This window comes from Solenopsis invicta, chromosome 11 (genome assembly GCF_016802725.1).
Source record: "Solenopsis invicta isolate M01_SB chromosome 11, UNIL_Sinv_3.0, whole genome shotgun sequence".
Classification (NCBI taxonomy): Eukaryota; Metazoa; Arthropoda; class Insecta; order Hymenoptera; family Formicidae; genus Solenopsis; species Solenopsis invicta.
In genome coordinates, this window is record NC_052674.1 from 4,762,785 (window position 1) to 4,780,539 (window position 17,755).

The following is a 17,755-nucleotide window of genomic DNA, read 5'->3' on the forward strand; positions in this document are numbered from 1 at the left end:
ACTACGAATGGGATAAAAAGAGGTGTAAAAAGAATGCAGTAAGTTTAATTTTACGGAGGGCGACAAAACTCGCGTATGGAATCTGCATATAGATAGGGTCCTCAATGTAATAGAGACATAGGAACGAATCTCGTTCCTATTCCAGTTTTCTTAAAAAAAAAAAAAAAAAAAAAAAAAAAAAAAAAAAAAACTTGTCCGTTTCTCGACTTTCTCGGAATTCTGCAGTTCGCGTGAAGCTCATGTTCCGAGACACCGCGCAGTTTCTTTCCAGATGCTAACCAGATCCCGAACCGATATAGTTGTTACGCGCGAGATCGTGCTTATCACGAACAATAGAGCGAGAATTTAATACATCGTTATCATTTATAATTATTGTATCCCACCGATGTTTAGCAATTCTACATGCCGCGTTCGTAGAATTGATAATTATGAACAGAAAGATACTTCTTCGCGCTCGACTCAAAACGTTAAATGAAGTAGGTTAGTCGATTCATAATTCACGTATATTATAATAAATTTATAAATACAGCGAGAAAACAGCGGTAAAAAGAGAAAAATTAACACCTCAGCAGCTACCTCACTATTAAATATTCTAACATATTCTAGAATAATCTGAACACCTGGAAGCAACGTAAAACAGTGGAACGTACACGTGTGAAAGAACTTTAATTTCAAATTGGGAAGTTGCAGAGAGTTCGGAAGTTACTTTATCGATGTTTCGATCTAATAATAGTTACAAATTAATGACGACTATTTTCTATCGTGCACGCGACCACGCGTCGCCAGGTAGGACACGGAAGGTTCAACAGGAAATCATCAAATCCAAAGCCATCAATTTGGGGCCTTCAATCCTTCACACTCGGCGGTAGTTTCGGTTCGTCGTAGAAGAATTTCCGTCATAGAAATCACACACGATATCCCGACGATTCCGACTGGTAGCCGCCCTGGTAATGCCTGATCGACGGCGCCAGAATCCGAGGAACCCGGTCGCGTCCCCCGTCGCTGTGAGACACATCGGCACAATCGGGCTATCATTAGCCGCATCTGCCGCGCGGTTGCGAGAGGAAAGATATAAAAAGAGGCTGTAATTACCACCTTAAACGACGTATATTCCTTCATTCTTACGTCTCAGTCTTTGTTTCCGTAGCCGCGGGTTCATCGTATCATCGTTAAAGTGATCCTCCGCGGCTAACTCGGGTCGAAGGTGCCCATTTGGGGCCTGGGGCTTTAGGCGTGTTTCAACCATTTCTCCGGCCCGTAGTGGATGCGTTCTGTCTCGTTTTCAAGGAAACGGGACACGACTAGATGTCGCGCGCCCTCCGTCATTAATTTTTGGATGAAATAATCCAATTGTTCCTCGATTTAGTCATTTGTGTCCAATCAGTAAACGCATAACCATGTTCGGTATCAACGCTTATAAGTTTCTTACATAATTTGAGAAAAAATCGTAATGTTGTAATATAATTTCAAATGATTGTTAATGTATTTACCTCTTCGGATACGAACATTTGACGATTACATTCAATTTACACGGAACTATTGAAATTATCGCGAAGACCGATGAGGAGTAGCAGGTGTTAATGTTTTTGCCGTCGGAAAGACAGATGAACGTTGCGACGGTCGGCGCGCCGTATGCTTCGCGGAAGAAATCGCCGACGGTGATCTCGCACGCGGCGAGTTCAATCGGCGGAGAAGTTTTTAAAATCAATCAAGGACATCCGCGTGGTCGAGATCGCGATTAAGCGTCCTTGTGGTAGTTCAAGGCTGAAGTGTCTCGAGACACAAGATGAAATCGGGAGGTAGACCGGCTCGCCTGCGGCTCCAACGAAATCCGTGAACGGGTTTCGGTACATTGATCGAGAACAGGAGTCCGTTCGATAACTAGGAGGATCTTATCTTAGGAGGCTCCCAGTTTCGACGGTCGCCGTACCTCGAGCTCTTAAAGGATGTACCCTCGAGGGACGACCGTGCTTTGAGGGCGCCGCATCGCGCCAACCACGCCTCCTTCACTGTTATTTACCTCCGTCCTCTTCGCCCTTGCGATTTTATTGCCTTCTTCTCCCCCTTTTTCGACATTGGTCCACCAAGCCCGGGAGCGATAGATACCTTCGGCATCAATAATGAACGCAACTGGTCCGTCGATCTCGTCGATTTTACGAAGAATCGCAATATACGTGTATATGCGGAAGATCCGTTTCGCGTCGAAACAAAACATTCGTTATATCGCATCGAAAAGTAGCAAAATTGCAAACACAAACTTATATAATATTATTTCATAAATTTTGTCGATTTGAATATGATAATTTTATTTTGCTAAATTAATTGCAAAAATTAATTGAATTATTATTATTATACATATAAAAGTACACATATACTTGAGCCGAATAAGGTCTACCTAACTTATTTTATTTTTATAAAATCTATTTATGGAGATACTGAAACATACTAAAAATAAAATGTGAGAATAAAATGTTTATTTTAATCACTCACAAAAATAAAATTATTTTCCATATAGAACATTTGTAAATAAACAAAAAAAATCTTTTTAACTCTGGTTTTGAAATTCATTAAATACTTGTGTTTTTAAAAAGATTCGAATAAAAAATAAATGGAAAATAATAAAGAAACTATATATAAACATAGTTTTCCAAATCACTTTTAAAATAATCATCACAAAAACAAAATTCCTTAGGGTCTATTCTACTGTTAAACATCACAATTATCTTCAATTTTGTATGTAATTAATTTTTTAACTTTCTAAAACTCTTGACCATTTTAGTGCAATTTTAGCTTCTCTAAAATTAGCAGCATTGAAAATCGTTAGCCTCTGTTGTAAGTCACACACATGACAAATAAATGACAGTAGTTGAAACAATAAACATATAAGAAGATCTTATTTAATAACTATATTATTTGCAAAATTTTTGTTGCTCTAAATAAACATGTTGCTATCGATTTTAATTGCCAGCTCTTTATCTACTTGCTATGATACATTTTTTAAGCATATATTCTAAAAAAATGTATTTAAAGTGGTAAATTAAAAAATGGGCCTTATTCGGCTCAAGTATCTTATATGCATAATAATAGATAATAAATGAGATTATCTACAAATTGTTTACATTGTTGCCAATTTTATATAGCATTTCTATATGTATATGTATTGTAATGTAATGCAAACTATATATATATATATATATATATATATATATGTAATAAGACAAACAGTTTTAAATTCAATAGAATAATTGATAATCAAGTATTTGTAAGCAATATCTTAGAATTATGAATCAGATAACCCTGTTATAATACAGAATTATAAAATTCAACGGATAAAGTATCAGCCGAAAAATCCTTACATCTCGTTGGACATTACAATATACTCTTGAACAACAATACCTAGCACTCAGAACCTAACTACTATTATGATACGGTAGAGAATAACGCGTTTAATACATGTACCTCCGTGTTATCTGATTTCATAAACTGGCGGTTAAACGTTGACTCGTTGTATATTTTCTGAAATTACTGGTGGACAATGAGTAGCGTCTTTATGCATCCATTAACGATCATAAGTCGAGTAAACACAGGCGCTTGTAAATGCCACCCGTCGTACCATGGTATTTACGATATTTTAGCGTCGAGGTAATACCCGCGTTTAACTTTAACACACGTTTGAAAATGATTCCGTCAAAACGATTTTACCATCGACAAAGTAAATCTCGTCAGAACGATCGCGCCTATCCATGCCTTAATTTTTGCATCATCACTGGCTTCTGGGAATAGTTGCACGATCGATCTTCTATGTTTTTGATTTTTTTCTCGATGACCAAAAGAGCGAAGAATGCTCTCCTCATAGCATCGAGGTCTTTAATAGCATCCAGCTCTAGATCAGATAAGTTCTAAACGTTACGTCATCTAGATCGCCTCGGAGGCTATAAAGGATCATCGACATCCTTCTTGAACTTCCTTCTTTCTTATTGCAATAACCTCGGTATCCGAAATTCTTGCGTAGGGCAGAGATACGCTCACGGCTGAATAAACGACGAAGAAAAGAAACTTTGAGCACAAAGTGAACACCCCCCGTGAGGACGTAACTTCCAAGGATATAAATCTCCCGGGACAGTGATGCTCCTGCCCCCGGCAGGGAATTCGAGAAGAATCCATTCGGGGAGGCGCTACACGTTGAAGACGAAGAAGCCATGGAGGATAGCAAATTCTTTTCGTAGCGACAACTAATAATTAAAAATCGTCTGTTAGTAGCCGATTATTTCTATCAACCAAGGCAGTCAGCTCTATATAAAAGCCATTTCTCGAGCTACTGCGTTTGATCAGATAATAAGTTCCAACCACTTCATAAAATAAACTGCAAAGTTTTATTTATATATAACTACGGAAAAATAATATTCAATCTGCTTTAGAGTCACTATTAACTATCTAGACAGGTAAGTATTTCAATAAAATATTTATTCCTATAATCTTATATTGTATAAGTTTTAATTTTAAGGGTACTTCTTGAGGAAACTTAAACACTGAAGCAACAGATATCATTGTTTTGTGTAAGCTATATAGGTAGCTATTTAGAAGACAGTACCTACCGGCTAACTTATCACATGTGAACATGCCCATTATGCCAAACGTCCAAAGTGAGGCACTTTGGCAAAATAACAGCTTAGCAGAAAGAAAAGAAACTTTTACAAGAAATCTTAGTTGGTCAGTCTTCACTATCACAGCAATGCTGTTGCACATGTAAAAATTGCGTATAACGTCTAGTGGGAGAAGGATGAACGTTTACCAAAATGGCGACCATCTGTCTGCGCTGCACGCACTTGGTAGCACGAGTAATCACGCACATGTCTTGAAGCTAAAAGTTTCGTTGACATTTCACGAGTCTCATTGCGTCGTCACGGCACGTGCGAGTGAGAACACTCCACTCTGATGTCACCGTACAGGAAATAAAATAATACGATTGACATTGCGTCACCTGTCCCGATTTCGACGGATGCAATCGCGAGGTTGATAGGCAGGTTGACGCATGGTAGGTGCCACAAAGATTATTCCTCAAGGTCGTCAAGATGGCGGCTATCGACGCGCGTCTCGGTGCTAAAGAGGTCGCGGAATCATTCCCTGATTAAAGTGACATTCGGGAGCACGTTGGTCTCGTTGCGGATCGGAGCGCACGAAGCAGACAGGTGTAACGCGCAGCGGCAGTAGACACCAACTGATCTCACATAACAACGGCCGATAAAATTGTTGCGTTTCTACCAAAAATTATCCTCTTTTTTTCCCTCGCGGTATAAAAAGTACAAAATTGTAGTAATTTAGCCCCCACCAGAACGGCGATGGCGACGGTGGCGGCGGCAGCGCTGCTCCGCTTGTTGCCCACGAGGAGAGGAGAGGAGAGGTATCGAGGGTACGAATAAGAGAGAGGGAGAACGAGAGAAGGAATTCCGAAAAGAAGAAGAAGGATAGCGGCAACGCGTGACGAGGAGAGAACCGCAAAGGGAATGAGAGGGAATGAGAGGAGGGGCGTGCAGAGGGACGAAGGCGAAACGGGGGCCTTTCGCTTGTGAATACACCGCACTAACAACGCGGGACAATTATGGTTCAATATAGCCAACGTTAATAGCAATAGCGGCTGCTTCGCACGCTCGGCGTTCCTCGTGTTCCGGCTTCTATTCCGCTCGTAGGGAAAAAAAAATAACGTGAGCCGCACGGAATTTGCGCTTCATACGCGCTGAACCACATGTTTGACAATCAATCAATTGTTAAATTTATAACAACATTACAGCAAAACAAACTCATCTACCAAAAATTATTTTCGTACAATTTAAATAAACGATTAAAAATAGTACAATACACACCTATTTTTTTCAGTTTTCGATTTTAATAAAACTATCAACTTGATGTCGTCTAGACAAGTTACGTCACGTCGTCTTGTATTTCTTACGAGAAACGTACCTCGAATTTGGCGCTATCCACCAATAGCAGTTGCAATCAGTATTGAAAATTTGAAATCGGATGTGACCAGCGCGGAGAAGACTCCTCGAACCGCTCTGTATTTCGCGGGCACTGTTACTCCTGGCTCGCGTCGCCGTTCGTGTGAACCTGGCCGATGCTTTAAGCCACCGAGAAGGGGCATACTATGAAATTAGTATAATCACGATCAAAATTACTCGCGCCGGGTAACGCTGAACCACCAACCGCCGCTCAAATAACCCGCCCCGTCGTCGCCAATCGGGACTCGCGAGTCAGCGGCCATCTTGCGCGGTGCCGCATGCGCGTCGGAAGCCACGAATTACCGCAAAAGTGGATAATTTCTGCTTGCGGGGTGCGCGCCAAGCCGTCCACTGTGTATCGCTCTTCCATATCCGATCCAGTTTCGAAACCTTCGTACGGAAGAAGTTTGGTGGAGTCTAACAGAAAAGAAGAATCGATCCCTATGAATAGCCTCGATAAATTAACAACTGCACGAAATAGCTACGCTCTATGTCATTTTCTTCCAGAGAGTGATTACGATAAAAGAACAGGAGAAGCGGAGTTGCTTGAATGCTCGAGGGAAATGCACGCAGAGGGAAAAGAGGGCGAACAAACATAGGGGTTTGTTGGAAGAAGTAATAGATAGGGGAGATAAACATATTAAACTTATTGCAGAATTGCTGGACACAAAAACAGGTAGGTACAAAGAATAGGAAATACGGTAAAAAGCATCTGTAAGAAGATGGAAGAAATCGATAGAATCTGAATTATTCCTCAAATAAATCGATTAACATTGAGTTATTAACATTGAATTATTAACTTTCGTTAATGTTAGAAAGATCTATTGTTATATAATGTTGTTTTATATTATTTGCACGTGCAAAAATTATTGTATTTTGCGATATTGCACAGTTGAATACTTAGCAGTTGGAATTCTAACATAATAAAAAAAAAATTACACTTTTTAGACCTCTATATCCCAATCGAGCATCAGTTACATTATATCTATGTTAAAATTCTGCACTCAACAATGTAAATATAATACAATAATACATGTTGTTATATTACATTTACATTATTAAATGCGAAATTTTAACATAGATGTAATGTAACTGATGTTTAGCGTCAACTGGTGCAATAAAAAAGAATGTTTTCTTACTTCATTAGCATTTACGGATACATTATTCATCACAGTTAAAGTCAGCTACCATAAACCAAATAGTACACCAATCAAGGGCGGTTCTCCGCAACCACTCGCGGTAGTTTCTGTCACAGGCATATAAAATGCCACCGGCGATAAATTCCATCGCTTTCCTCGCGCACGTCATTCATCATTGTAGATACTTTGCTTGCGTGCATGTGTATATGTATATACGCATGCACACGTATTATTTCTCTCCTGATGACCGCGAAGAAACATCTCACGCGACCCGAATCTGCAGATCGCGCTCGCAATGTCGCTCACCCGGTTTTACCGCCGCAAGGCCCTCGGCTCCCGTTCGCAGCAATACCGCAGCACCGTGTAATTAGTAAGAGCGAAATGTTTAGGCTGCTCTCATCCGTCGCTGAAGAAACGCCCCTTCATGCGCCGGACATAGTATATATTCCAGCAGTACCAGAGGAAGAGGAAATGGGATTTAGTATCTCGGAAGATCATAATTTAAGTAATGATATTTTTATTTCCCGCATAAATTTTGAAGTATGAAAAATTAATAGTTATTATCACACACATCACGTTTCACAAAGACACAAAAATCATAAAGGTAGAAGGTTACGTTAATCATTTTCGATGATTCTTAATAATGCAAAGTTATTTTAATATTAATTCAATTACGAAATATTAATGATGAAATTCTTTTTCTCTAAAAACAATTGAAATTCAACGGCTTATACAATTTGTTGCATGCTGTTAACCCGGTGCATAGACGACTGTTTTGCGGGCGTAAAACTTGAAGCTTCCCATTCAGTATTAGTGACTGGGCGGTAGACTGGCCTCATCATAATCTAATTAGTGACATCTGATAAATTGTTCTTATGTGCCTGTATACGCACAATTATACCGGTGTGCAGAGAGCTTAATGCAGCCCAGCCAGCCGGGGCCCGAAAGGCGCCAGGTTACGTTTCGTTACGTTGCGTTACGTGGAGCGGTCCACTGATTATAGTTCGTTAATTATCGGTGGCCGCGGCCAACCAAAATTAGAGGATTCGGAGTCACCACTCTCGTTCGCGCGTATTAAGCCGGAGTGAGAATAAAAGCACGTAGATATAAGGTCGAGCCTACCTTGGCATTGCGCACCAAAAGAAAAATATCAATCGACTTCAACATGGTTTGCCCATACACGGTATATAAGAGAAACAGTGCAGATTTACGCTTTGCGATCAGTTATGCGATACGATTAAACCTGGTAACGCTTAAATCGATGGAACAGTAAAATAATTACATATGCGTGAACTGCCGCTGTGCAGCACATACGACACATAATACATATTACACTGAAATATTCAAAAAATATGAAAAAAATAACTATTAATCGATCCAAGATCTGCTACATTATTATTTCCTCTCCTTGAACTTCCTTGTGCCTTTCACTTACAAAGACGTTACTTTACCCTACAAAAGACTCTTGTTCACCCCATCGAGATCTGCATTGCAAAGAAGAAGAAGAAGTGAAGAAGAAAGAACGCGCGGCGAACAGAAAGAAGGGCGTAGTGCGGGAGATTCCTGCCAGTCCTTCCGCCGTTTTTCGAGGCGTATCCTATCTGCTACACCCGGGGCACGAATACGAATTAGGACCGAGTCGCAGCGGGATCGGGGCTCCGGTCGATTTCGTATATGCTGGCGCCTTGGGCAACGGTAAGTTGCTGCAGTGGGTCTAGCCACTGCTCTGCCCTCTGTAATTATACCCGTGTACAGCCCACCGCCGCTTTACTCTTTCTCCGAGAGCGTACTCCTCTCCCTTCATTCCCCTGCGTACATTTCTGCTCCTTCGCGATACCTCGTGTTGTTCAACGTACATCTCGCCGGCCGCGGTCCCGCCGGGGGCGAAGGTTGCGCTCGAACAGCCGTCTTCGAGTACCTCCCTTGCCATCTCCCACAAGTCCCCGTCTGAATCCGACTATGTCGATCTTCTTGCTTTCAATGACTATAAACTACTCTCTGCATCCGGCGTTGGCAGCCAAATGTTCAATAAAAAGAATGAGTCAGGTATGCAAAAATATACTAAATTCATCTTTTTATTTGAGAGAGAGAGAGAGAGAGAGAGAGAAAAAATCATGTTGAGTATAAAATTATTTTTATATGTATTTTTATATGTATTTTTATTCAAAATACGCGCAACATGATATTTTACTACTTATTACCGGTTATTAGAATTATTTTTGTAAGAGCTTCATCAAGATAGGAATAGACGATAGTCGTTGCGCGTTCGCCCTTTTCGCTATGACACCCCTGAAGCATGACTATCAAGTTATCGTTATTGCTGTCTTATCATCGTATCGAGATTAACTTTATGCGGCACGTAATTAGCATCGAGGAATTATTACAAGTAGCGCGCGCCCTTGATTTACGGGACAGGGGGTGCGCTCAGCTGCGCACTGTCGCGCTCCGCGCGAGGCGCTTCTCTGATCTCGAGATTTCGCAATCTTGTATCTACCGCATTACGCAAAATCGCACGAGCAATTATCTTACGCACACGCGCGCACGTCTCGGCGCGGTGCGTACCCTCCTCCATTCATATGCCGCGTCGCGGCCGATATTCAACGAGCACACCAGCGGCGCGGCGCATCATCTGCATCTCGGCCGCCCGGAGCGATCGGTACCCCGTTGTGGATATTCGAGAGAGGGATAATTGGTTCGGGAGCGCCATTTCGTTCGCGCGATCACCCCGATATGCATCTCGATACGCATCTAGCAGCGTCGTTGCACGGCGGCGACGCGGCGGCGGGATGGCGATTCCACGAGCCGATTTAATATTCGTGAAAAACGCCGGGCGCCTGCTGACGGACGGTAGGTAGGTAGGTAGGTAGATACGCAACCCCCTAAGGTGTCTTCGTCTTCGTTTTTCCGTCGGTTTATTTATTCTGTAAATTATCGAGACGGCCATCTGCGTGTGTCGTGCCACTCTATATAATCACGGGGACGAAAAGAAAGAGAATGACTGGGTCATTGCGCTGCGCAACAGCGCACAGTTGCATCGAGTTCATCTTTCCCTCTCTTTCTGTTGTTATAAATTGTTGCATGATTATTGTTATTTTCATGATTAATTCGTAGATAAGAGCGTACACAAAGAAAAAAATGCTGAATCAACAGCATCAGTCTAATTGGAAATATTTTGTTAATTCAGAAGCTGTATTAATAAAACAAAAAAATTAAAAGTAAAGACAATAACATATAGTTGAATGAATAAAGTTTAGTTGAATGAACTACATAATATATTAGTGACAGCCTATAATTCTACGTTTAATTGAATGAAACTACGTTTTAATTCATATCATAGCATTTTTTTCTAAATATATGATACTTAGACAGTTTTATTGTATAAAACTGAAAATACCCAAGTGCAGTGTATAAAGCCAGTCATAGAATATAAAAGAGATATTACTGCTTCGATTGACGTTATATTTGTATTATAAATTATAAGATGTCTCTTCTATTCATAGTAGTGTGCAACGAACGGATATAGTTTTCTATAGCTTATAGTAACTTCAGCGAATAAAACTTTTTAATTTTTTTATTCATCTTACAATATGAGAAGAGTCTCGCAAGAACGTCTATGTAAAAGTCAATGACGCCAGTCTGAGGCGACGTGTCAAGCACTGCCCGATTTATAACGAGAGTACATGGCAGCCTTGATAAATTGCCGTAATCTCAGTTAAACGCCATGACTCATATCGGCGATATAATCGGCGAACACTGGCACGGGTCTGCATACGATACTTATGCATTTAGGTGATGTGTATGAATGTGAATGTCACTTACAATGCCGATTATTAATAGACTGTTTAAAAAAATGTTATTTTGATTATTGTATTGATCCGTATGCCAAAAATGATATTTTCTCTTTCAGCGTAAGCAGTTTCATGCAAAAATTTAATAAATAATAATTTAGTTTTACATTTAAATCTAAATTGAAAATCTATCTTTAGAACCTGAACACATCCAAGTTAATTTCAATTTTCCGTAAATTGTAAAACTTCATGAAAATTTATACTAATTTTAATCTTAATTTAAAATTTTTTAACTCTTACATTTTACTCGCAAATAATGTACAAATTAGCTGCACAAAAGGTTTGAGGTAAGATTAATGAATTACAATATACTTCAAGATCATAATGTATGCACACTTGTGTAGGCTATTGCACTATCTTGGTTCTCCATTTCATATACATTTGCTGGCACATAGATTTATGTTTAATTATATATGTTTAAGATGCCGCGTGCAGACATTGTGCCATAACGTACCTTCATAATCGTTTTACTAATAAACTAACGCTATCCGAGACACCTGATAAAAGATAACGCGCGATGTCTACCACCGCCATGAAATATTGCCTTTTAACACGAATCTAACGACGGATTTAAGAATTAACGAATCTTGTAAATCTGACGTAGATTTATTTTTGTCTTGTAATTTTTCCACATATTTCTTTTTATCTAGATATTTATTTGCACATATCAGAATCTGTGTGCAAACGCCTGCTTGCGACCCTCACTTTCAGAACTTCCTTAATTAACCGTAATTTGGTGGGAAACGTTTCCTCGGCTCATAGATTTTTATTTTCTTGCACGTGTGCGGAAGGACGGTGGCGATCCTCCCTGTGGCATCATTATTTACGTATACATATGAGATATTTTTAAACACATCGTCCCTTCAGGCGGTATGTAATTAATTAATTAATTGATGTTTGCTAATTATGTGAATTAAATGGTTATTCATGTTCACGCGAATGCAATATCTGAAGCCTCAACGATAAAGCATCTACATCAACCTAATTTACTGTTGCTAATATAATTACACATTGCTTAATTAATCATTAATTGACAGTACTTCGTACGTTTTACCTTACCAAGAAATGTACACTAATTTAATTTTAAGTAAACTGTACATCTATTAAAAAGACGCACATGTCAAACAACTAACAATCGACACGATCGTTATTGTGACTATATTTGTTTGCATGTGTCTACTAAAGAGTTTCACTGTTGAAAGCTGGTTTTTTATGGAAATCAAAAAGCATAGAAGCACTTCTGTTTTACACTTTGAAGCTATGTTTTATCTTCTCACACAGCTGACATCGCTTCTTCGGGCGCAAAAATGAACTATCAAGAGCAGCGACTTGTAAAGGATTATAAAAGTCACTATATTGAGAGTCAGTCGCGCTCGGAAAGACAGCCCGGTGATCATCGGTTCAATACATATAATATGCAGGCATATGACGTCTCTCACGTCGAGCAACGCATTTTCGATCCGAGTTCGCGTGCGCGCAGACCGACCGATCATGAGTGTTAAAACCGAGCGTGATACTGCTCTTTGCTGGTTAACCAACGATGTTATTGCCGTACCATGCGATGTACCAGATCGCGCGTCCACATTTGCGTGTCGATTCTGAGAACCGTAGCTTCGGTTAGTTCTTATCGGCACAAGTCCATCATTGGAAATTACGCAACGCTTTAATCGCACGTGGACATATAGGAATTACCAGGCTGTTCTTAAGGGATTATAGGACGAATTAAAAATGATAAGAAATTTTTCAACATTATGTAAAACGTTTGTTTAAAGAGACAGATGTATGATGTATTTCTATTTTGAAAACATATATATTTATTTTGAATAAATAAAATAAAAAATTACATTAAAAAAAAATGTTTTCACTTCAGCATTTTTCTCAAAATTTTATTTTTCAAAGTAGTAGCCATGATAATTCGAACGTGATTTATTTGATCAATTTGAAATTTTAAAGCATTATTTTTAATTACGGATTAGATTACAAAATTTTTTCCAATTTTTATTTTTTTTTAAGTTGAACAAAAAGAAGAAAGAAATTTTTTGAAAAAAAGCAATTTTTTAGTTCAAATGTGTTCAATTTTGCAAAAAAATTAAATTTCAAAATTTTTCTTCGAAAATAGCAACTGTAAGATTGTTGACTTTGTAATTTCAAATAATTTATTTAGATAAAACTGTCGTTACTATACATTTATTTAGAACGCTTGCTATTTACTTACATTTTAACTTTGTATATTTTTTTAAATAAAAATATATAATTTCAAAAACAAACAGAAACACGCTTCATTTATATCTCTAAATAAAAGTTTTATATAATACTGAAAATATTTCCGATTATTTAAAATTCCATAATCTCTTAAATAATATCTGAGTCGGATAATAATTAATTTAAAAATTAAAAATTAAATAATAAAGTTTAAGAGTTAATAACTTTTAACTTAACTAAATCCATTTTAAATGATTTATTTTTTAACTTTAAGTTAACTTTAGTAATTTTTAAAACACATAAACTTTAATTTATTAATTTTTTTGCTAAGTTAAAATTTTATCTATGTAAAAAAATTATAAAAGAAAAAAATATATTTTTACATAAAAAATAATACTTCTTTGTCACTTCATATAAACTTAATTTACAAATAGAATATTAAATTTGTTTGATGATTCACATTATAATTGTTTGAGTAATCTAACATATTATACAAATTTCTAATTTAATATGAATAATGTTTTTAAAATTAACTTTTAATTTAAGTTAATTTAATTCTAGCGTAACTTTTAACTAATTAGTTTTTATTCATGCAACTTTTAACGTAAAAAATAAATTTTATAAACCATTATTTTTAATTTAATATTTTTTTAAATATCTTGGCTTATCCAATTCTAAATAACAGTAATAACGCTCTTGCACTAATAACCGTGATCAACATATTTTATTTAAATTTGCCTAAAAGTAATTTGCTTGTACAGATGTGTGCCCGGCCCACAGAATAAACTCAATTATATCTATCTTATTTCTTACACTTTTATAGATAGAAATATAATATCGTCGTTAGAAACATATGACTTATCACGCAACATACATTAGCCATATGTCAAAACGCCCTTTTGTCCACCCCAAAACAACATCCATTGACATCAATATCTGTCCCTAACTATTGTCCGTATTTTGCAATCGCCGGATAATTTATTAGTATCTTCCGACTCGCTGGAAAGTCCCTCTTGATCGCGACGACGCCGGAAAGGTGCGAGTGGTAATCCACTTCATTCGTCACACCTCGAGAGCTAAGCCGGGCATTGATTTCGCATTAGCACGGCCGACACATCGCGCCCATTCCGTTTCCTCGGTCTTCTTCACATCGCTGTCGATTGCCGTCGATGTGTACACAACGCGCGCGTGTATTGTATGCGCTCACGTGCCCTCGCCGCGACTCCATTCGTTCCGAGGGAGCGAAGCTTGACGCGACCGCGCTGTAGCACGCAACGTCGAGGGCGGCGGCGACCGCAATATTAGATTAATGGCGGATGTACTTCACTTTCGGAGGGCGTCCATCTCTCTGCCCGCTCCCCATAAAACCTCCATGGAAATTAGGCTTCTTAGAATGGCGTTGACTAGTAAACCTTGCGGATTATCCGCTACTCTCAAATTAGATATCTTATTTTAACGATTTCATCGAAAGCTCTCTCAAGCGTTCTGTTTGAGAGAGAACTTTAGCGTTGCACCGTTGAACGTCGGTGATACAGGGAATCGATAGCGCGAGCCCTTGACATGAATTGCAGTTGTGCACACAGCGATGAGAAAAACGATGCACGGTAGAAAAGATGAATTAACCGATTTCCATGGATAGTCAAGATGAACCAGCTTATTTTGTAATAATAAAAATCTATTGAGGAAAATTAACGACGTGTTTATCGGCTATGAGAACGTAACAAAAAATGAAAAATATCATTCATTATCCATTATATCGCCAGTGGAAAGACTGTAATTTCTCCTATCAAATTAAACATAAATCAGCGATGTTCGCAGGTAGTTCGAATCCATAAATATTAACCGATTTATTGCCGCTGCCGAATACAATTAACCGTTCGAAAAATATCGAAAGTCATAAATCAGACTTGCGCCTCTATCCACGCGTATCGTATCCTCGTATGTAAATCTGAACAGCGGGGTTATATCTGAACCAGTTTCCATCTCTGATCGATGCGGGATCGCAACCGCGATACCGCGGCGAGAGGCGATCGGCGGGCCAGATCGCGGCGTGACAACGACGACAAAGTCGCGGCGACGTAAACCAACGTCGTAAAAAACGACGCGGAGAGTTATAACCGTCGATGTAACGGGAGAGAGAGAGAGAGGAAGGAGCCCCGCGTCTCTCCGCTTGAACAAGCTTGGCAGCGACAGCGATGGCCTCGAGGGCCGAGCGTGGCGGAATGGGGAGATCCCCGACTACGATCGCGCGATAAGATGCAGCGGCGTTGTCGGTTGACAAAGGGTCGTAGGAACGCCTACTCAGATCGGACGCACAACCGCTTGCGGGGGCGTCCATATTAAAATCGGCCACCCGCCTCCTCCCTTCAACCCTGTTGCCCTTACCGACGTCGTTGCCCCGCCGTCGGGACCCCCGGTCCCGTGATCTTGTTTATTACTCGTAACGTACACGCCGGTTACCAGAAAACGCGGCGAACCCTTTCTAATGCGTGTTGCAACTACTTTGAAGTATGACGTTTAAACGACTGCTCTCTTTTGGATTCGCGTTCTTTGTTATTAGCTTCCCACACAGCGCAGAATATTACAGCAATATTTTTAACGTTTATTACTGAAATATTGAAATGTTGCTGCAATGTTATGTGTTGTATGGGTTTTAATAACTGTGGTTAATATTTACAATTGTTTTTAATATTACTAAGAAATTACGACTTTTATTGCAGTTTTTACTGCAAATTTAATTTCTTTGTATTCAATAAAATAACTATAGAATTATATGTATTAACGCGAATATATATATATATATATATATATATATATATATATATATATATATTAAATATATTTTGAATACATCTATTTTCCTATTTTCAAAGACTGCGTAAATATTCATGATTACTTAATTGTCATCTTGATATGTAATAAATTCTAGATCTAAAACATAGATCCAAAATACAAAATAATAAAAAGCAAAGTTATGTAAGCTAATATATTTTTCTATCTAAATTAAAGTTATTAAAATTATTTTAGTTATGTTAAAAATTACATAAACAAAAATTTAAGCCAATTAAAAATTAAATTAAGATTAAATTGTCTTAAATTAAAAATTAATTTTGGAAAGCATTATTCATATTAAATTAGAAATTTGTATAATACGTTAGATTACTCAAAACAATTATAATATAAATCATCAAACAACTTTTTAATATTTTATTTGCAAATAAACTTTATGCAAAACAATAAAAAAATATTATTTTTTATTTAGAAATGTATTTTCCTTCTATAATGTTTTTCTTTTACATAGATAAAATTTTAACTTAGAAAAAACGTTAATAAATTAAAATGTGTTTAAAAATAATTAGATAAAAATAACTAGTTTAAATTAAAAATTATATTATTAAAAATTAACTAAGTTAAGTTATTAACTTTTAACTTTTAACTAGTTACTACCCAACCTTCATAAAAAATAAATTGAGATCTATTATGTATTTTTATCTAGTTTTCCATATCTTCTGTAATTTTAATTATAAATAGTTGAATGCGAAATATTGCACACGAGCAATACTTTTCGCTCAAGAATTTTTTTTATCATAAAATGGAAAGATTTATTCTTAGATAACTATATGAATATATCGTTATTTGTTACGTAGTTTTAAATTATATTCTAATTCTTTGTTTGTAGTTCTCCTAAATATCGATCAGAAGCTTGAATACGTGACTCATGCTGCACTCTAGAACAGATCTCTTCAACTCGCTTCCGTTAGAAAGTAATACCCGTTGAGCAAATAATAATGTATACCGAATAATGATTTATTCATAAAACTTTTGTTATATTTAATCGAGATATTATCTCTGTTAATAAAGAATACGCATTAATAAAAAAAATAAGTATATAACTTAAGTATATAACTTAAAGTTATAGTTTTATAAAAAACAGTCATATCAGAGAGAAACCTGAAAGCGGCCATCCTGGCTTTTTTCGTGAAACAAAATCTTCATACATTATTAATATATTCATTTTCGAAATTGATAATACCTATAGCACATCTATTTTGCAACATTGCGATAAAAATGCTTCAAGTCTAGGCTAAACTGCGTTTGCTTCTCCTCGTTGATATTTACCTCGAGGGATATTTATAATATACGATTCAAATATACATTGATTCAGCTAGATATATTATAAGCACATGTTATAAGCTCTGTACATGTTAAAAATACTTTTACTCACTCCAAGGTTGCCTCCTAGGCCTCCTCCTCTTCCTGTCAGATCATCAGAAATCATTGCACTCACACATGAAAATGGGTACGCTCGTGCGATAATGATAGTTTACACGGCACTCCCGAACAAATAGCGCGATGGGGTACTTGGTTTCCCCTTTAAAAAATTGTTGGGTCCACTGAAAAAAAGTTCAGTAATAGCTACCAAATGTTAGGTAAAATAATGATAATTAAACATTTGATTAATATTACCAAAAATATTTCTACTTTTCTAAATATTTAGCAAGTATTATCAAATTAAGCAATGTTTATAAAAATATTTAAGAAAGTAAAATTATTTTTTATTGTATTAATC

At 37.5% G+C, this 17,755-nt stretch overlaps 1 long non-coding RNA gene across 2 annotated transcripts in view; it reads right to left on the reverse strand.

The window, feature by feature from the left end:
• Positions 1-12,841, reverse strand: part of LOC120358956 — a 30,678-nt gene extending 17,837 nt beyond the window's left edge. Inside the window, exon 1 of one of the 2 annotated variants that reach the window (XR_005575842.1) lies at positions 5,959-12,841. This is a non-coding gene — a long non-coding RNA (uncharacterized LOC120358956). Of the gene's footprint in view, positions 1-4,595 lie in introns of both variants that reach the window. The other variant, XR_005575841.1, reaches the window with a different exon arrangement.
• Positions 12,842-17,755: the final 4,914 nt, after the last annotated feature.